The sequence below is a fragment of the Jaculus jaculus genome, chromosome 5, assembly GCF_020740685.1.
Source record: "Jaculus jaculus isolate mJacJac1 chromosome 5, mJacJac1.mat.Y.cur, whole genome shotgun sequence".
Classification (NCBI taxonomy): domain Eukaryota; kingdom Metazoa; phylum Chordata; class Mammalia; order Rodentia; family Dipodidae; genus Jaculus; species Jaculus jaculus.
This window is the reverse complement of record NC_059106.1, coordinates 133,311,720-133,333,172: the sequence shown is the minus strand read 5'-3', so window position 1 is coordinate 133,333,172 and position 21,453 is coordinate 133,311,720. Positions and strand designations below refer to the sequence as shown.

General features: G+C 40.4%; 1 protein-coding gene and 1 non-coding gene across 3 annotated transcripts in view; one reads left to right on the top strand and one right to left on the bottom strand.

Moving 5' to 3' along the window:
• Window positions 1–21,453, top strand: part of LOC101606456 (LIM domain containing preferred translocation partner in lipoma) — a 681,167-nt gene that overhangs the window by 135,884 nt on the left and 523,830 nt on the right. The gene's annotated exons all lie outside the window — the stretch shown is intronic.
• LOC123461254 lies at window positions 11,543–11,607 on the bottom strand. Its single transcript, XR_006637543.1, has one exon. It is a non-coding gene; the product is annotated as a small nucleolar RNA SNORD29 (small nucleolar RNA).

Here is a 21,453-nt window from a genome sequence, read left to right as displayed (position 1 = left end):
TAACAGTAGGGGTGGGAGGGAATTTTGAAATACCTCTTCTGCAAAGGTAATCCACTCTAATTTACTAATCTCATCCACCCTTGAGTGAATACACTGTAGACAGTTTTAAGGATGTTTGGCTGAGATGAGCTCTAAAATGGAGTCTTACTGGGCTCATTGTTCAAAACATCTATGTAGCAGGGTTTTATTTTTGTTGTTGTTTTGTTTTGTTTTTTAATGCAGTGTGTGTGTAAAGTTTCCTAGAATTAATAGTGTTGATTTTGGGGTGTTTCTTTGGCCAACTCAAAACTAAAACAGTTGTTCACATCATCAAAAAATGGCTTTATAGGAAAGGATATTAAGATGAAGTCTCACAGTGTGTGGGCCTTTGTGATTTCCAAAATACTTAAACATACAATTTCTCCTATGTGCTTATCAGAAACCCTATGAGGTGAACCAGGCAGGGCTTCCCATGAGTTCTCTGCTAGAGCTGGTCTAACCCAGGGTCACAAAGGCACAGGAAATTTTCTTCTGGTAGCGATGGATGCAGACCCAGAACATTTGACTCTGGGTGGCTTCTGTTTAACCAACTTGATTGAGTGCAGTGAGGTCATCTTACCAAGTGCCAGTCAAGGTACATAGAGGTGCATTTTGTCTTACCACTGCTCTCTTTTGTTTTCCTTTTCCAAATGGGTTGGGAAAAACAGCTATAATTTGAAGTGAACTAAGTATAAGTAGCAGTAAATCTCTGGGACTTTCTGTTAGAGCAGTATGTATTTTTCAAAAAATCAAATGTCAAAGTATTTCCTGAAACTTGCTTTAATGAGCAGGAACAGTGAAGGTAAAATTTTATTTATTTATTTTTGCATGAGGGTAATTAGGAAACAGGATGCACAAACTTGCTATATGAATTTAAAGAGGAGCACTTGTATTGATGTACAATTGGATGGGTACCTTACAGAGGATTTCATGCTGGTAGAAATTTCAAGTGAAAGTTCTTCCTAAGCATATTAATTATTGTTTTGCATGAAAACTAATCTGTTTCATAGTTGGCTCCAAGAGGGTGTGTATCTTTACCCAACAGAAAAACAGAAGCATGACTCAAACATCTCGTCTGATTACAAAGCGTCTTTATCTAAGAGCCCTGGTGTGTCCTCAGATTACAGACCTGAGGAACAGAAGATGCTCTTGAGCTCATTAATGACTTGGACTCTGCACTGTACTTGCTTGGGAGTGGAAAGGATCGAATTCTCTTTCATGATGCTTTGAGTTCCTCAGACTCAGTGGCACCCAGTAAGTCTGCTGCTGTGGTATTAGTGTAACCTGCCAGAGTATGGGTTGTAAGGAAAGTGTATCTTAGAAATCTATTTCCATCCTTCACACTAAATGGTGTATTAGGTGGCACTTGTGATGTGTCTTGGAAAGCTGTGTCAGAAGGAGGCAGAATATGTTTCCATTTGTGTGGAAGCACCTCCTTTCATCCCTTGTTTATTCCATCTTTGCTTTTCTTTGGGATCTGTGTGTTCTGGTGATATTACTTAGTGTGATTTATGCTTCAAATACTGTTCAACTTGTGTTTTTTTTTAAAGGATATATAGATAGGGATTCTCTGCCTCTACTGGGTGATAATTATCTCCACCTCTTTAAGCAAGGTTAGAAATAAATCATTAGTGTGGCAGGTAAAACCCAGCAAGGAATAATTCCCCTGCACCAAATATTTCATTCCCTTAGTTCTGTTTAATCAGGCATTGACTTACTCCTTACACCTCCTCTGTTGGATTCCTTGAGGACAGGCATCATATCCTAGTCACCAAGGTCTAGTGATGATGACATCATAGTCTCCTTATGATGCCATATCACATGGCACATAGAAATGTTGGTTTCTTGTCTTTGAAAACTAAGAAAAATGATTTTCCTGTGCTGAGAGATAGCAGTGAAAGTTGCTCCTCCAGTGCACTCCAAGCTTGTACTCAGGTACTGTGTCCACAGTCCCTTTTTAAGGAGCCTATAATCTGGCTGTCATATCAGTGCGAGCTCTTTGTAAGCTGCAATAATGCCTTCATGAACTGATGGTAGAGAAGGAGCCCTGCCAAGACCTTCTGCATTTGAGAAGTGCCTAAATGACCCTCACCTGCTTCACCCATGGAAAAATACAGCCATAAATGGGTCAAGAAGATCAAAACAAGATCTGTCAAACTGAGAGCTAGGTAGCTTACTATTTATTTTGGATGGGGTTGTTTTAATTTTTAAAAGTGTGTTTAATGGATAATCAACATGGCATATATCCTTAAATAGAAATTGTTCAGCACTAGAGATAAACTGTTGATATGCAACAGTATGAACAGACCCTGAAAACATATTATATGATTCGTTTTCATAAAGGTCCATCATGACAGATCTGTACATAGGGCCTACCAGGATTCAACATAGTGTAGATGTTGCCTGCAGGATTGGGGTGGTGGGTAAGGAATGGCTGCGAATGGACATGGATTTCTTTTGGGGGTATGCAAGTGTTCTTACAGTAGATTGCAGTGACTGCTATACAGCCCTGACTATATTAAAAACAGAATTTACACGTTAAATAAGTCAAACACACTATATATGAATGTCATCTCAATCAAAGGATTATGTAAGCTGCCCTTCCATCTACAGTCTTTGAAAGTAGCTACAGGGAATCAAAGTAGTACATAGTGCTAATCTTTTAAAAGCTCATCTTGATTTGTTTTGGACAAAGAAGTCTTGTGCACTTAACAATGATGAACACAATTAAAGAAAGGTAAATAATACAACCAGTGCCACCAAACCTGAAGTGTTATTTCACCTCATTTTATGCACAATCTTTTTTGTGTGTGTGTGAATTGAAAATTCATACTGCTGAAGTCTTGATTAGTGAGATATTCGATAAGAAATAACAGGGTACTGACAGTCCTGATTGTATAAATAGGCATTTAGGATTGTGTTCATGGCTTGCTTGTCAGCACAAAAGAAACTGTGATTATGTTGAATGATGGTTAATTTCCTTATACACCCATTTAAAAAATAAAGATATACAGCTGGAAGACAGGTGCCCAGGGAATAAAAAGGAGACCTGCAGCCTTGTTTTTTGAACTCCAGAAGTTCTGATTTAGATGTTAGCATTTTAGTCTTGGCTGAACTCTGGCTGTAGCTAATGCATTGGAGCTTCACAAAGGATGTTTCATTTACTCTTGTTTTAGGTTGAGTCTGGACACTTTCTTTTTTCTTCCTCCTCAGAGTTCATTGTCCCACCCTCTCTGACTAACTTACTGTGTCCACAGAGTTAAAGGGGAAACCTGGGGATGTGTGCAGAGGCAGGAGGGGAGTTGTGTTTTCTACCTTTGCAGGTGAAACATTCATACACAAACAGTTCTTTGATTAAGTATCTGGTGAAACCAATCCACATGAACTCCAATTAAACTTTAATGAACAAGTGGGTGTATTAATATCAGCTGAGTAATGTAGGCAGCACGGATTCCAGTAAGTGACTCACTTCTCTGAGCAGCTCATTCCCCATGCACGGTTAAAGTTACTAGAAAGCTTCCAGCTATATTTGAGTGGATCTGGTCTGGGCCTTGTAATTTTAGCAATCCTCGGGGCTTGTTATTCATCTAGTGACAAAACCACAGTCATCCAGACCTCCGTTTGCAAAGCAATGATTGCAATGGGGAGACTTGTTCATCTGCAGCAATCAGCCTTTTTTTTTTTTTTTTTTTTGTGGAATGGTGCCCACTGGGACTTGTATTTTTACCATCTTCCTGCTTTCATTGTGTGTGAATTATTTTCCTTACCAAACCTAGGGGTGGTGGAGGTGGAACACCTGCTTTCGGTTAGCTTCCCCTAGCCTCACTTCCATATGCATCTGCTGCCATGACTCATGTCTGCAAGTTCTCATGGCTACACTGCACTTAGCACGGTGGGCTTGGAATGGAGAGCTGTTTAGGCACTGACCCTGTTCTGTCGTGAGGTTGGTGATTCTACCTTCTTCCAAAGAAAGACTAAACAAAATAAGTATAATGTAATGCTCTTAATTTTAGGCCTGGCATGTAAGAGCCCAGTAAACTTATTAAAAAAAAAAAAAGAAAAAAAACTTAGATGAATGGGCTGGGGAAGAGAAAAGGATTTGGAGATGAACAGGGCTCAGTCTTGGATAATTCTGGTGGATACAGGTAAGGGCTTGGGAGGGCAGGTCACTGATGACCAGCACGCACGAGAGCAGCTGCTGGATGTATGAGGCAGTGACCATTCATTGCGGTTACAGTAAGGGATATACTGGGGCTTAAGGGCCTCGTCGAAACAACCTGGCCATTTCTACCAAGCCTGATCCCAGCTGTGTATGCTGTGCCCACTCCAGTTCTTTTGTAATTACCTAGAAACCAGCTGGTATCAATGCAGAAGCCAGGCAGAAGGAGGTAGTATCTAGATTGTGGAATGGGCTTTAGGTCAGGTAGCTCAGTTGGATTGTCAGCAAGCATTATGACTCAGTAGATAAGTCTCCTCTTGAAGGGTCTATACCTGCAAATCCCCAAACTGGAAGAGCGAGTATAAGCTTCTAGGAGTTGGGCAGACTTCAAATCTGGAAGAAAAGACTGTGCTGTAGAAACTCAGTGCCTTTTCTAAATGAAATAATTACCTAACACATGCCTCCTGAAGATGAGACCAGAGGGAAGCCCAAGGGGAAGGGAAAGGCTAGGGAGATGCTCTGCAAAAGCCTGACTCCTCACCCTTCACTCTCATCTCAATATAGTTCCTTTAGGAGGAAAAATGGGAGGCTAGAAGTGAGGAACCAGGGATAGTTTTCCAAGCAGGGAATGGTATCTGAAGTTGAGGCTAGCTAATGTACTGATGCAACCCCAAGTAAACACTGATAGCTTTAGATTTGAACAAACAAGTCTTGTGCAATGGCTGTCAAGGCCTGTGGTTCAAGAAGCAGAAGCAGACTCCACCTGGAAGTAACAACTGCCACTCAGACATAAGTCATGAAGATCAGATCTGGATTTCCATCCCAAACACCCTAGAGACTATCAGAGGATAAAAAAAACCCAATGCTGTATCTGCCATTACCATAGATAGAAGTATCTAATTGCATAAGATGAACTTTATTTTTTTTGGAAGTCTGAGGGAAGCAGAAAGGATTCTTGAAAGTCAGAAATGGGATAGATTGATAACATCTATTAGGAACTCTGTTGCTTATATAAAACAATGACATGCCCATTAGACTTTAAAATAGGAGCCAATAGTTGAGTTAGCAGTTAACCTTATTGAACATCCATCTAGACTGTTAATTAAAATCTGGGACTTCATTCCACAGATGAACAAACAAAAATATAAGAATCATTATCCAAGGACACTTACATGAAGTCTTTTTTAGACAGTTTCCTCTTTTGTTTCATATCAGGGATTCCATATTGAAGTGAAAAATAGCATTTGTTCATAGAGCTACACAAGACGGCAAATTTGCACTTGGTTTTGGTATTCAGGTAAGCAGTGTACTTTGTGCTCACAGGAAAGACTTGCCTAGAAAATTAGTAGCCATGCTGGTTTATAAAACTTTGACAAATTTCCTTTAATTGGGGTTCCTTTCTCAGTGCTTTTGGTTGTTTCAATAATACTTAAGTAATTCATAGAGGACAGGCCATCTATTTTTGTCTGCCTATTGTCTTTTTGTCAAGAAAATTAACTGAATCTGTCACACAGACTGGAAACAAGTTCCTGAGCTAAACTGCCTTTGCAAATGCCTCCCCGTAAACATCAGTCCTGCCCAAGCTTACTCATTTAACCACACTGCACAGCGCCTCCTGGGTAGTGTTTTTTCTGAAGAGCACTGGCCGGTTACACTGTTCTCATGGAGGTGGCTTTCTGTTTCCTTGTCTATGGTAGATTCTGTCTGCCACGTAGGCCACTCTGGTTCCCCTGTGTTTGCACACCCCAAATGCATGCTATTGGCCACTTGATTTTCTTAGGGACACTATCTTGGCTACTCCATTAATTTTAACAATGATTTTATCTTTTTCCTGTGCCTCTGTGCTGATGACTAGCCCCCATAGCAATTACTCTCATGAGTTTGTGGATAAGAGTCGCTTAAGGAGGTTTTTACCACAGTGATTCTGCCTCTCAAAATCTTTGTTGTGTGGACGAGCGCATTAGCATTTTGAGATCCTTGTCCAGTAATTGTTCTGTGTACCCTTTCTCAAAACCCACAGATACAAGTTTAGTTATGGCATGCAGTGCTTAGAGGGAAAGCTTTTAAGAGACATTGGTGTCAAAAAATAAATATATACTGAGGAGATGGAAAGTGAGAAGGTCAGGAAAAGGGTGTGGCCCCAGCTAGAGAGAAGCAAGAGATGAGGACAGGGAACAAAGGCTTTTAGTGTCCTGACCATCTGCTTTGCTGGTTCCCAAGGCGCAGCCCACAACCAGTATGGTTTCCACCCAGCAACACTCTCATCATTGCACCATGGGTTCTCTTCTAGACATTGCCACGGGAAGTGGCTGAGGGAAGTTTGTAGATCAGCCAATACTAAAGTTGAAGATAATAAGGTTCCATATGACTTTATAAACATGCCACTTCTTTTGACCTTAAGTCCTAAGCAAGGTCGGCCTCATATACATACACACATACATACATACATATACATACATCCACACATGTATTTCCCCATATATATTTTATTTGCGTATGTGTATGCATGTGTGTGTGTGTATGTATGTATATATCTCCTCTCTCTCTAGTAGCAACAAAACAAAACAACCAGCAGCAAAAATTACCTCCCCAAATCCATCTCAGCCAGAAGAGAGTTTGCTTGGGCAGCCATTTTTCCTTCTCCTAGCACAGGATTTGCTCTGGGCCCATAACTAACGTTATAGCATTTTCTGTCGTATTTTGAAACTTTAGAATTGATCTTACGCTCTAACTGGGGAGGACAGCCTCAGTAAATTCTACTGGAAAAAGCTATCTGATGAAGGGACAGGAAGAGGGCACAGCAGCAGCCCTGGTGACTCATCCCGAGAGACCAGCTAGACTCCTAGACTGGAGCTCGCTGGCTTCCTTCTGCTGCCGCTCACTCTGTCTTGGTGTGCTGTTAAGAGCTTTTGAATCTCAGTCCCTGACTTCCTTTCTAGGTCAGACTGTGTCCTTAAAAAAAAAAAAAAAAAAAAAAAGCCTGGACATCCTCATAATAGATTCTACTAATCCTGTTAGAATAATAGGCCTTATGAATCCTTGACAATAACAACAGGAAGAAATCCTGAAGTTCTTCAGCAGGGTTTGAGGCTTAAGGGGCCCAGGAAGGCTATCTGTGCAGGTTTTTGTTTTGAAGCAGGATGTTGGAACTTTGGAGTGAGAGGGAAATGAAACAGTTTTGGTGCCCTTTTAGAAAAATCACAAAACAAAACTCCTCCTTTGAACAAAATGAATGAACATTGTAAGACAGCAGGGAACCAGGAAACCCTGAGTCAGGCCTGTCTGTCACACTTTACTGGTGAACTTCTTTTCTCAGTCAGGGATTGGGATCCTTCACTAAGCCATTCCTTGAGAAGCTGTGGAGTGGATCGGATGAATTTTTGTGCTTCCTGTTTGTTGTTTTAACCAGGGCATATTTTTTCATATATAAAATAGCAAGCTTGCCTTGTTTTCTATTGTAGAAGCATATAGATTCATTAAAAATTTAAATGCACAAAAATGTGAAGAAAATAAAAACATCCATCTATTGATCAGATTACTCTAGTTAACCTAAGTAATTACTGTAATTTTTTTTTTTTTTTTTTTTGGTTTTTCGAGGTAGGGTCTCACTCTGGTCCAGGCTGACCTGGAATTAACTCTGTCATCTCAGGGTGGCCTTGAACTCATGGCAATCCTCCTACCTCTGCCTCCCGAGTGCTGGGATTAAAGGCGTGCGCCACCACGCCCGGCTAATTACTGTAATTTTTAAACGACATGTTTTATCTCATATACATTTGGTTCAGTTCTGTTTACTTCAATGATAACATTTTAAACATTTTCTATCATTTAATGTTCATCAAAATATATTAACTATTCTAATATAATATGATATATTTACATGCACTGTGATATGTTTGTATATTGTTTACACTGTTTAATAGCTTCTTACAAAGAAGAGAACTTAATTAAAACTAAGGTGGGGCACTAGACTCTATTTTTATAGTGGAGGAGTTTGAAGTATTTTATTTCAATCCAAACTCATGTCCACTAGCCTGGAACTTAACAGTTTGTTTTGTTAAGATCTCAATGAAGGTAAATGTTCATGTAGAGAAAATTTTGGCCTTAATAAAACATGCTAATCTAAGTTATCTTAATTAACATTACAGAGAAACAAAACTAAGACTCTTGAACGTACTTTTTATTTTTATCCTTAGAAGGATGAAGTAGATTTTCTTTGCCCAAATGGTTCATCATACATACAATATATATAGTATATACACATAAAATATTACATAGATAATACTAAATTTACTACATTTTAAAATAGTGGACATGAGATTAAGAGTGACCTTTGTTATTTTTATCATGACAAATTTAGAAAGAATATGCTATGAAAAGGGCCTTTTTTAGTATTTCTGACCTCAGAGTGATCTTTTTGCCATGTCTCTTTGTCTGTGTAGTGGCTTAGTCTCTTGGCATTTTCATTTGCCCAATTCTTCTGTTCCGTAGCCACTTGTGCACATTCCTGTCCATGCTCCCACCAACTACCTGACGTTCTTACCTACCTCTCATTTGCATCGCTCCATTTCCAGCTAACATTTTGAGATTTATCCATCCATGTCTATATATGCCTATGCTAGGCATCCATCTCCAAGTGGATGGAGATGAATATGATGGTATCACACAGTTTTTTTTTTTTTTATTATTGTTGTTGTTGCACTTGACTTTGAGAATCACTGGGGCCAAAAGTCATGAGAACCAGAAAGTGAAAATGACTTAGAAGTCAGCCATTTTTGTTTGACTTCAAAATCAGAAGGGATGTTCAGACCTGGCTTGATCATTTACTCTATATTGTTCATCAAGTTGTTCTTAATATATTTTGGGGAGAGTTAATATATTTTGGGGAGATTACTTCAAGCAAAATTTGCTATGAATTGCCAGGACATAGTTAAACAAAATAATTTTCTTGAGGTCAAGCTGAGAAGATGCGCAGTGCCACATCTGAGGTACAGAGAGCTGAGGAGCACTTGGTACTGACTTGAAAGGAAGGGGCCATTTGTTACTGAAAGCTGGTTTTCTTTTGCATCTGAGAAAGATACATTTGCATTTATTATCTATTTTCATTCCCCTATTAATCCTTGAAATGTACAACTTAATTCTGTATTATTTAACTCCATTTTTGGATAAGAAGCAGACAGTCAGAGAAGCTATGTGCTTTGTCCAAGTTTACATGGCTGGTGGGTGGCACAGCTTTTGTGGAATAGAGACAACTTTGGATCTACAAAATTGTTGCTTGTGCAATCAACCACACAGAAACCATGCAGAAGACTTGAGAACCTTCCCTTGTTTCCCTGGCACCTCGTCACTTTGAATCTTACAAGAATCTGCCTCTGAAGAAGGTCGTATGGCAGCACAAATGTCAGTCCTTGTCTTGGGAGAGATGGTTTTCCTGTGGGCATGATGAAGAGTTCTAAGATGAACAGAAGTCTGAATTTATAAACATATTTTAGTATTTGGCAGAAAAAGCTATTGTGTGTGTGTGTGTGTGTGTCCTTAAACTTACTTGAGTCTCATTAGACAGCATGACCCAAAAGACACAAAGGTCTCCTCTACAAAGTACATTTTAGGAAGTTAAACCAACAAAATTAGGTAACTTTCTCTAAACTTTTATAAGGTCCCCAAAGCTATAAAACATAGCTATTGTATTATATTGGGCCAGGCCAGCTGTTGTATCCACAAATGAGCCTGGAATAGTAATGACTTCTGAAATCACAGCACATTTATTTCGTTCTTAACTTTTCCATAGGTTTGAAAGCTTGCACTCTCTCTCTCTTTTTTTTAATCATGCTAAACTATAGCTTTGCTAACAACACTCTATTCTGGGTAGGAATTCATTTTGTCATAATTAAGAATGGAGAAGGGCTAGCAAAAGAGGCACTTCCTTGGAACTCATGTGGTTTTAGTCTTTCTTTAAATTGTGATTTTCTTCTTTAAACATTTAATTGCTTAGTGTGTATCCTCCACTGTGCTGTATGGGAAGAAAATAGCAGAACATAAGATCACAGACTGTTTCAACAAGGGTCAAGATGGCTAACCATTTCAGCTTGGTGGTTCACGTGGTCTGCACCATGCTATTAACTCTGCTCTCAGACAGCACATAACATGCTCAAGTTTGCCGTGGAGGCTATGAAAGCAATTGCATGCCGTTGTGTGCCAAATAAACAATTGTTTACAAAAACGCAGCGAGTTACATTTGGTTTGGCCTGTGGGCTGCAACGTGCAGCACATGTACTCTGTCCTTGACAGTAGTGGAGTGCCTCTTATTCATGCCATGGGATCTACTGTGGAATAAATGCCTGATATATACTTACTGAAGGAATGAACACACATGAATGAATCCATGGCCAAATGGATCAGATCCCTTTTTCTTTTCTTTTTTTTTTTTTGATATTTGAGGTAGGGTCTTGCTCTAGCTCAGGCTGACCTGAAATTCACTATGGAGTCTCAGGGTGGCTCCAAACTCATGGGGATCCTGCTACTTCTGCCTCTGAGTGTTGGGAGTAAAGCGGTAGCTTTATTAGGAAAATAAAGATGACCATTGTATCTGTTTTGTAGGTTCTCTAAATTCCTATTTTCGTTTGCTGGGAAGATTTGACTGCTTTTTTTTTTTTATGTTTATTTATTAGAGAGCGACAGACACAGAGAGAAAGACAGATAGAGGGAGAGAGTGAATGGGCGTGCCAGGGCTTCCAGCCTCTGCAAACGAACTCCAGACGCTTGCGCCCACTTGTGCATCTGGCTAACGTGGGACCTGGGGAACCGAGCCTCGAACCGGGGTCCTTAGGTTTCACAGGCAAGCGCTTAACCGCTAAGCCATCTCTCCAGCCCATGCTTTTTTTTTTTTAAAAATTATTTATTTGCAAGCAGAGAAAGAGAGACAGAGAGAGAATGGGCGCGCCAGGGCCTCCAACCACTGCAAACGAACTCCAGACCTGTGCGCCTCCTTGTGCATCTGGCTAACATGGGTCCTGGGGATTCTAGCCTTGAACTGGGGTCCTTAGGCTTCACAGGCAAGTGCTTAACTGCTGAGCCATCTCTCCAGCCCTACTTTTAATTTTGTTTTTTTATTTTGGCTGCTCATCAAATAGTAAGTTTAACATACAGGACCACCTACATGTATATGGTTCTTGCCTCAGATCTTTCAGCTGCAGTCAAGCTGAAGTTGACCAAAGGCAATGAGTTAATTTTCCTCATGTGGTCCATGTCCTTTAGGAAAGACACTGGATCTATGAGCCAACATATTACTGTATGTTAACCTGGGGGGAAGAGTAAAACACCCTGAGCGAAAGGCTCCAGATAGTGCTTAGTCATCTGTTCGAGTCTTCACTTTCTCAGGTGTTCATGTATTTTCATTGCCAGTCGTAGTGAGCTAGTCTGATTCATCACAGAAATCAGATCCCTTTTCCAATTTCAGAGAGCTCATTGTCTAATAGTAGACACAGAAAACATAGCTGAAATTGATGTACTTTGGAAAGTTATAAAGGATTCTCATATAAAGGCACTAGAGTGTAGAGGGAAGGGGAATTGGGTGATACTTGAATTTCATCTTGAAGGTTAGGTAAGAATGTGTCTCCAGACAGATGGGAGAAGCATACTACAGATAGAAGCACCCAAAACACACAAAAGGTCCGGTGTTCCCAGTGAATGAGCAGATCGGATGTTCTTCAATCAGTTCTGCACATGTCTGGTCTTTATAGTCAGTGGCTGTTAACAATGGATTCTACTTCCACACCTTCCAGATTTTGCTTTTCTAAGGCAAGCATGGCCAATAATAACTTTGAAAATTTGGGAAGATATGTGGAGCCACTTCTAATTGGAAGAAAAGCTCTCAATTCCCATGTATTTCTTGTGGCTGTGTGTGTGGGGGGTGCATGCGTGTTCATAGTTGTGTGGACTCACAGGCCTGTGGCTGTGCATGTACATGGGCTCATGTGCAACACAGAAGCTGATGCTGGGCATGGTCTTCAAATTGCTGTCCACTTTATTCTTTTAGATAGGGTTGGGTCTTACGTTGAACCTAGTTTTCACAGGTTAGGTTAGACTGGCTAGCCAGTGAGACCCAGGACTTTCTTATCTTTGCCTCCCCAGCAGTGAGATTACAGGAGCATGCCACAGTACCTGGCATTTTGTGTAGGTTCTGGGCATCTGAACTTGACTTTTCATGCTTGCAAGGCAAGTGTTTTGTCCATTGAGCCATCTCTTTCCAGGCTAGTTCTTGACTTTTATGATTAATCAGTATTTATTAATGATGTATGGGCCCTTGGCAATTTTTTCTCTCCTGTATCATAGAATGGGGGGGGGGAAGCCCTGATCGTACCCCCCCCCCCGTCTGCCTTTGTATATGGAGGTAGATTAGGAGCAGTACAGACACTTCATGATAAAGTGGCATATGACTGAATCCATAAACTATAGTTGTATACATTATAATGAAAATATAAAGTTTTGAGTAGCTACTAGCTTCATTCTCAAGTATCCCAGAAAGCAAATGGATTCAAGTAGTAAATTGGCATTCTCTTGTTGTATCTTCAATTCAGAGTAGCTTAGCACCCCGATTGGTTTGCAGAGAGTGACTTCTGAAAGGCCTGTATTGCCTAAGTTTTTTTTGAAAGGAAGGGAAAATCAAAGCCTAAAATGTATGATGTCAGTTGATTGAATTCTGCCGCCCACTTATTGGCAGAAACTGGAGTATAACGCTAATATGAAGTTATTAATGTCATTTTCTTATTATAGTACCATACCACATTTATAAGCTAATTTAAAAGCTATGCTCCCCTTTAAATCTCATTGCTTGTGCCTGCCTTAGTAACCTATCACTTAATTAGATCTCACTGCCTTCTCCACACCAGGATCTCACTGTTACCTAAGCTAAAAGGTGAGCTTTGTTTCTGTGGAGAGCTGAACATATATCTTGGCACTTAACGTTTGTTCAGCAAATATTTATAGACTTGAAATATCTGGAGCATCTATTTTTTTTTTTTTAACCTCAGAGTTTTTAATCAAGTTTATTTGTAGTGATTTTGTCAGAAAAGTCAGACTGTTTTCAAATTGCTGAAATACAAGGAGGGTTTTTCTTTAACTTCCTTTGAACAGAACTGAATCTCCCATTTTGGCTGAAACATTCTTTAACATCTCTTCTAAGAGATGAATGTTAGCCCCTTCAAAAAATGTCAAACAATCAGAAAAATTACACATATATTTCACTGGAAATGTTGTAATGACCACCGTAAAATTATAGTAAATAACTGAGAAATCTCAAGAGCTTGCTGTATTGCCAGAAAGTTTTTGGTTCTATATCTTAGGAAGCTTAGTTTTTATTTCTCCTGCCTCATCGTTGATAATTGCACCCTTGTTTCTTCCAATAGATGATAAGTTCTTGTGTGCATTCCCATAAAGTGTAACTATGGAAAAACAATACATGGCGCATATTTATTGGAAGAGATATTGTTAGGGCACAGCCAATCCTTTGCTTAATTCATTTTATTTTGAAAGCTCTTGGCAATTGGCTGAACATCTGACTTTGTGTCAGTGTTTGTGGTCAGCATTGGTGGTGGGAATAGTGTGGGGTAGGCAGACACAAGTGAATAAAATAAAGCTGCTGCCTGGTGTGCTATGTACCTAGAATCCCAGCACTGGGAAGGTAGAAGCTGGACGATTGAGTGCTAGCAAATCCTAGACTGCACGTCTAGACACAGTCGCAAACAGGCAAACTCAAACAAGAACCAGGAACTCTACAGTTTGCTGCGAATGTTGACATACAACACATAAGTTATATTAGAATGTGAAGACACCCAAGTACTCTAAAACATTTTTACTGACAGTTTTCATACATGTTCATAGTGCATTTTGATTAACAAATCCCTCCTGTTCCAATTCAAATCTGACAGACAACTTTCCATCTTTTTCCTCTCTATCTTCTCCATTTGTTGGCTTTCAGTTCTTTCCATTTCCCCTTCTGCAGTGATCCCCAAGCCTTGGAGGACATGGTGGCACAGGTATCTCATTTAGAGTTATGCACATAACAGCCACTTATTCTTAACACTTTGTCAAATTTTGAGTCTTTGTAGTAGTTACTTACAGCTTCAAAAAGAAGCTTCTCTAGCTCTAGCCAAAGTTGAAAGTAGCACTAATCTTGGCCACAAGCATAAATATTTAGAGGACAATTTGGGCACAGAATACCTATTTATCCAAATAACAGTAGCCACTTTGTGAGGTCCTATGACATAGACTTTTGATTAGGTTTTCAGTAGTAGGCATGGATTCCCTCCTGTGAAGTGGGCCTTTACTTCAATCAGAGAGGAATTGGTTACCCTCCTCACTGTCATGCTGTTTTTGCACCAGTGGGTACATCTTGCTTGGATGGTTGGCTATATAGCTTGCAGGATCCCCTACTGGATAAGGAATTTGGTGCCTTTTCTACCCTTGCTGCCCACCTAGCACTTGACAGCACTATAACAGCAGAGAGGAAGCTTCTAGATCAGTATCCTGCAACTGAGGTATGTGGACTCTTCAAAAGTTGTGGTGGGCAACCAAGAACATTGGCAATAGCTTGCATGTTGTGGGATTTAGGGATCTCCTTGATCACAACTGATGTGAGGTATTCCACACCTGCTTTAGGGAATTTCTTTCACAACCTGTAGCTTCTGGCAGCAGCATTATCTACTCATGCAGAGTGCCTCTGACCCAACTCTTCTAAATTAAAATTTTTATTTACCTACCAAATATGTAGGTTTCCGTATTTATATTTTTGGTTAAACTTCTCCCTATCCAATGTTCTCTTATACCCCTTGCCCTATCCCCACTTAAATCTTTCTACATTATTCCACCACTTGGCTACCAACCACAGCTACTCTCCCTTCTTTAAGCCCGTCCCATTCTTCCATGACTTCTTCCTAGCTACCTGGCCTCTATTGATACTTAGCTGAAAAAAACGCATGCAAATCTGAACATGCAAAGCTATGAGAGTGAACCTGTAGCTTAGTCAGTTGATTTTGACAAGTCAGTGGGGGGTGTGTGTGTGCAAGAGAGGGTTCAGCAAAGAGTACGTATTTGAAATGAGCCTTATTGTGTTTTCTCCTTCCATTTCTGTCATTGGTTTTGGTCTGTTAACAACAACAACAACAACAACAACAACAACAACAACAACACACACACACACACACACACACACACACACACACAGAGTGATTGCTTTCTTTTGGCAATCAGTTCGTTTGTAGGCTGAAGATTAGAGCTAGAGCTATTTGTATATGTGATAAGACAAGAAAGGAGCAGTTTCATTGTGTAATCAAAAAGCTTCTCAAAGGCTGAAAGTGCTGCATGAAATAATTGGGATAGATGTCATCAGTAGCAGCATGAAGAGTGTGTGTCTTGGCCGGGAAAGACATGTTCTAAAGGAATGCTGTTTTTCCCCGAGGATTTTCCCATTGAGCTGTTCTGTGGTTAATGATATAGCATACATAGTTCTCTGGGTGGTTGGAGTATAATGTTATGGAAAAGTTTTAAATCAGACTTCTGACTATATCTACCTTTGCTCTTTGTGTACTGAGGGTTTTAGTTAGCCTTGTCAGAGTTCAGTTTCCTCGTCATTGAAAATGGTGACAATGAAACATACCTCACCTAGTTGAGATTAAAAGAGCCAATGTTTCCACAGCTTCTCTCTGGGTATCCAGGACATGTGAGGTCAGATGCCTGTAGAACCAGACAAGCCTTGAAACATAAAGCACTTTATCCAGCTTAACCTTTTCTCCCTTTAGAGTCTTGGGTTCAGAAAACATTTTGTTCTACTCTTTAGGTAGCAGTGCAATGTTCAAATAAAAACAGACTGTTCCTTGGCTGCAGTTTGTGCTTTGTGTGGGGAGAGCCCTTCAGGGCCTGGTAGAATAAGAGCAGCTGAGAGGGCATTTCTTTAAAAGAAATGGCAGCTATTTGGATGTGCCAAATACTGCTATATGACATGCATTTGGTCAGAGTCTGCATAAAATTTTTGGTTTACAAAATGTTGGTAGGTCATTCAAATATTTTGAAAACACTATGAAATTCTTCCTCCTGGAAGAGGGAAAAAAATGCAACTTATGATCTCACTCAATGTCAAAGTTGGCTGAAAACAGCAACAAAGTTCTTTAAAAGTCCACCCTATGTTGGGCTAGACAGAACCCATCTGAAGACCAGACTTGGCTTGCATCCCTCCAGTTTGCATCTTCTGTGCATATTTTTAACTGCACATTAGCTAAATGTGGCATGCCACTATGCAAAGAACACTGAATTGAATAACTTAGCATTTTCATTGTACTCTTGGTTTGCCATAAATGACAGCAAACACTGAGTCCTTTCCCTGTGCTGGGTACTCTTTACGCTCTACATACATCATTTCACTATCCCAGTAACCCAAGAGGAATCTGTTACTACTGTCATCACGTTTTATTTACTTATTTATTTATTTTTCAGGTAGGAGTTCACTGTAGCCCAGGCTGACATGAAGTTTGTGTAGTCTGAGGGTGGCCTTGAACTCAGTGATCCTCCCATCTCTGCCTTTCAAGTGCTGGGATTAAAGGCATTGCACCACGATGCCCAGCCTTATTTTATCACATTTTATTTGTAAGGACACTGGACACTAGAGCTCAGATTAAGTATCTTCACAGGGGTCCTACTGTCAAGCAGTGGTTCTCAATCCTTCAATCATTGTCTTTGAAAATCCTGCTACCCAAACCTACCCCTAGCTAAGTAAATTAGAATATATAGGGTGGGACTCCAACATGGGTGCTTTTCTGACAGCTCCAAATCTTATAGTTTAGAACTCACAGGAATGTAGGTACCCCATCTCCACAATCATATTTTCTCTCATGAATATCCTACTTTATTTTTGTCTTCAAAACTTTTATCATTTCCTGAAAATCAGATGTTCCTTTACCTGTTTGTGAGACTGTGACCTTTGCTCTTGGAATGAGCAAGGAATTAGTCGTTGGCACTTATTTGCTGTACCTTCACGTCCTTCATCAGGGCCTTGAACAGCCCAGTACACATCAATTTGAATGAATAATTGGCCTGTCACCAAAGGGAGCTGAGAGTCTCGTGAGGGAGAAAAGCAAGTATATGGATCCTGTGAGGTAAGCTAATCACAGCGATGTTCATGAGGACTTCATTAATACATGGAATACTACTGTTTACCCCTTAGATGTACTTAAAGAAAAATTGTCTGGATATTCATTGAGTGGATGTTGGCCAATTTCGCTCATCTGCTTCATTACTTGGATTCATTCTGTGTGGGAGGGAGGAAGGGAATAGGTAGATTTTAGGCACCTGACACACACTACCTCTATGGATAGTGGGGTAGCTCAAGATGGCTAGTAGGGGGCGCTAACTTTTGTTACCTTCAGTTCACAAAAACCAAGGCTGCTGATACTACACCCCTCTGTCTATAGGAAATGTGGATATTCTCTTCTCTTTCTAGGAATGCCATATTGTTGGTCACTCACTCCACACCATCTACAGAAGTAGTGTTCAATCTTTATTCATCCTGTAAACTCAGGGTGGTTAGTTAGCATTCATATAAAACAGTGTGGGCTATAACAGAAGGCAAGCTGTGGCTCAGAGAATAACTGAAGACATGCTTGGAACTCTCTGCCTCTCGCCCCCCTACTTAGTAGAACAAATAGGAATGTGAGTGACAGCATCATAGGAATAACATTGGAGTGCACTCATTTCTAAATAAAAATAAATTTTTTTGGAGCTTCAGGACTTTGGCCATTACCAGCAACAAATTGCTTGTGACACACCTGAAAGTCGATGGGTCTCAGTCATAGTGACAGCATCCATGATGTGGCCCAGGTACTGAAGAAGTGACACTAACATACACCAAAACGGTGGTGCCATTGCTCATGCACTGACTGTCATCACTGGTGATGGAGGCATGGCCGGTCTTGGAGCAGCCCAGTCAGTGATGTATAAACTATTGAAGGAAATCCATAAGCAGACACCCAGGTTGCATTCTATAGACAAAGGAGTGAGTGGAAAGAACCCTTACTCTGGAATAATGAGGCTTGGATTGAGGATGTGGTCTTGCCAGCCTAGTTATGATCACTTCTGGGTGTGTCATTTATTCTTCCTGATCTCACTGGTCCTCATACAAGATGGGAGTAGTCAGTTTTGTCCCAGGGACTATCACAGACAGGGAAGGATGATTAAGAGCTTAGGAAGCTTATCTCTTGTTTTGCTCTGATGATTCTTGATCTGTTTAAATTTAGCCAGAAAGGAAGGCTAAGAGTTTACTGGGGGAAAGAGAAGGTAAGCTAAAGCAGGACTTGGCTTTCTTCTATCATTGTCCAGAGAACTTATACCCTGTGCATTCCAAAGATAAAAATGGAGCAATCTTTCATGGGCCAATCTTGTGCAATCCAAATAACTTGTTGAAATAGCTTCATATCTATATGCTTTTTCATGAAATGTGCCATGCACATGAGGTGGCCAGTTTTGCAAATGGGCTGTCTTTGACAAAGGGGAAAATTGGGATTCGTTTACTGTAAATTACAAGTAAGAAACAACAGAAAGTTAAATATTAGAAGAACTTGGCTGTCACTAAACCACAAACTTTCACATCAGTAAAACATGGAGTTCTGATCTGAGTGAAATGTGAAACCTGTTGCAGACCACAGAGAATGAAAAGGAGTACTTCTGTTTCATTATTAATATCAGTGTCCTTATTTCTTTAAATGAGAGTTGATAGCAACCATAACAGAATCTTTCTCAAGACCAAAAACAGAAAGAAAAAAGAAACATACACAACCCTCACTTCCACCACCAAATCCCATGCTCTCAGGGTGCAATACCTTTCAACTTTGGCTGTGAAGTCATGAGGGTGTAGGGTAAGGGGTCTCCATATATACGTAAGGAGAAAGCTTCCCATATGGTGCCCCGGCACCTATTTTTGGAGGATGGCGAAGTTTCATTTACTGTCAGAAGGGCTTCCCATCCTCTCATATCCCTCTGGTTCCTTGAGATCTGTGTTTTCTGCAGGAGTCAGGACAGGTGGCCTGTGTCCACAAGAGGAAGCAGGCCAGGGTTGCTTCGTGGTAAGGGTGCTGTAGATTCTGTGGAGGTAAAAAGTGTTGTCACATGAAGGATTGAGAAAAGATGGTGTTGATAGTAAAGAGTTACGGATATTTATCCATTCACCTAACCACTTAACTGGGGTTTCCCCTCCTATCTCTGTGCAGTAGATGTTTTCCAGTCATCTTACGATGGTGTTTATAATTTGCAATTATGTATTCCACTTTGCTTCCTGAGGAGTTGGGCATTGAGATGGGAAGCTGAGGACAGAGGGGTAAGATTGAGCAGAGTGTCGTCATCATCTTCACTAGCATCCTACTCCTTGCCACCGACTTGTATCTTTGTGGAACAAGAAATTAACATTTATTGAACATAGATTTCTTCCCAAACCTTGATCTAGAGTGCTTTTACTGTATATAGTTTTACTTAATTTTCCCAACAGTTTTTCTTGCAGGGTGAATTTTAGCTCGGTTTCACAGCTGTAGAAACTGAGGTGTTGAGAAAGTAAAGCAACATCTGAAAGGCAACATAATGACGAAGCTGTGGCAGGCTTCTCAGTCTGATACCTTGTCAGGCTCATTCTAGATGCACATTAAATTTAGACTGGGAAGTTGCAGGCTCCCTAGCAGGCTTCCCTGCCCTACATTTGTCATTCTCATTGATGCATTTTGCCCATCCTTTCATTAAAGAAATTGAAAAATGAATTTGAATAAGCAAAAATATTTTTAAAAATATTAAAAAATACAACAAATTCGAAACAGCTGTTATCTCTGTGTTCCCCTGGGGGAAAACCTCAAAGTCAATTCTCAATCTATCCTTTTAGAAATAAGCTGGGTTATATATGTATATACACATATGTAGACATGCACACATATCTTTAAAATATACTGTACTTAAAATATCTACCAAGGGGCTGGAGAGATATCTCAGCAGCTAAGGCACTGGCCTGCAAAGTCTACTGACCCAGGTTCTAGTCCCCAGCACCTACATAAAGCCAGATGCAAAATGGTGCATGTGTCTGGAGTTCATTTGCTGTGGCTGGTGGCCGTGGCATGCCTATTTTCTTTGGTCTATACCTTTTTCTGCTTGGCAATATTTTTTATATAATTTATTAATTTTTTTATTAATTGGTTTTGTACTCATTGAGTACAGTCAAGTTAGTATCATTGTTAGGCTCTTCCATGTCCTAACTACCCCCTCCCCCTGGCCCCTCCTTGTTGAGGTATATGGGTCATGAATTATGGAGTTAGCCCACAGTTATGGGTAGGATAAATGTGTCTGCATATCATGACTCAACATGTGGCTCTGACCTTCTTTCCAACCCCTCTTCCGCAAAATTTTCCTGAGGCATGCTGGGTTCACTTAGGGTCTGCTTCAATGATGAGGTGTTGGGAGCTCCTGTGTCCACTGGATATCTGATTTGGTAGGAGTTGATTGTTCTTTGTGTTGATCTCCTTCACCCTTGTGCTGGTACCTGGTTCACCAAGAAAACAGCACCCTTCCTTGTTTCACCAATTGTTCTTATTTTCAGCCAGGGTCCTTTTGAGATATGATGGGGTGGCTCTCTCCTTAGGATCAGCATCTGTCTGAAAAAGAGAAGCAGATTCTTCAATGGAGAGTAAAGTTAGCACCAGACAAATGGGATAACCCTTATTTTTTTTTATAGAGAAGTTAACAGGTATAGGCCCTCTTGTAGCCCACAATTGGTGGTAGCTTGATGATGGAGTGTGGGCTTATGTTTGGATATGGTTCTGACTTGTTTCCCAGATCCAGCTATGGGTCACGTACCACTGAAAGGATCAGTTAGCCGAATCAAGAGCAGCTGGTTTCCCAGCATGGCTGTGTGCCACTATTGCACTTGTGTGAGCATCACAACAGGTTATTTGCCGCTAAGTAGGTTAGACCATGAGTTGCTTGGACAGATACTGATCATTTTCCCCCAGTCGCCCATTGCAGCACCTTCTGGCATTAGACATGATGACTGGAGACTGATTCTCTTCCAGCTTCCAGCAATGTCATTCTATTTTACATTTCAACCACATATGGTGTCTTCAGCAGTAGGGTCTTAAACTAACCTTTGGTGGGTCATCAAGTACTCAGACAGAAATCTGTCTTTTAGGAAACCTTGGAGGTCTCTCTGATCAAATGCCATCATGAATGATAGCCCCTTGCTGGGAGTTACAGGTCAGTGCCCA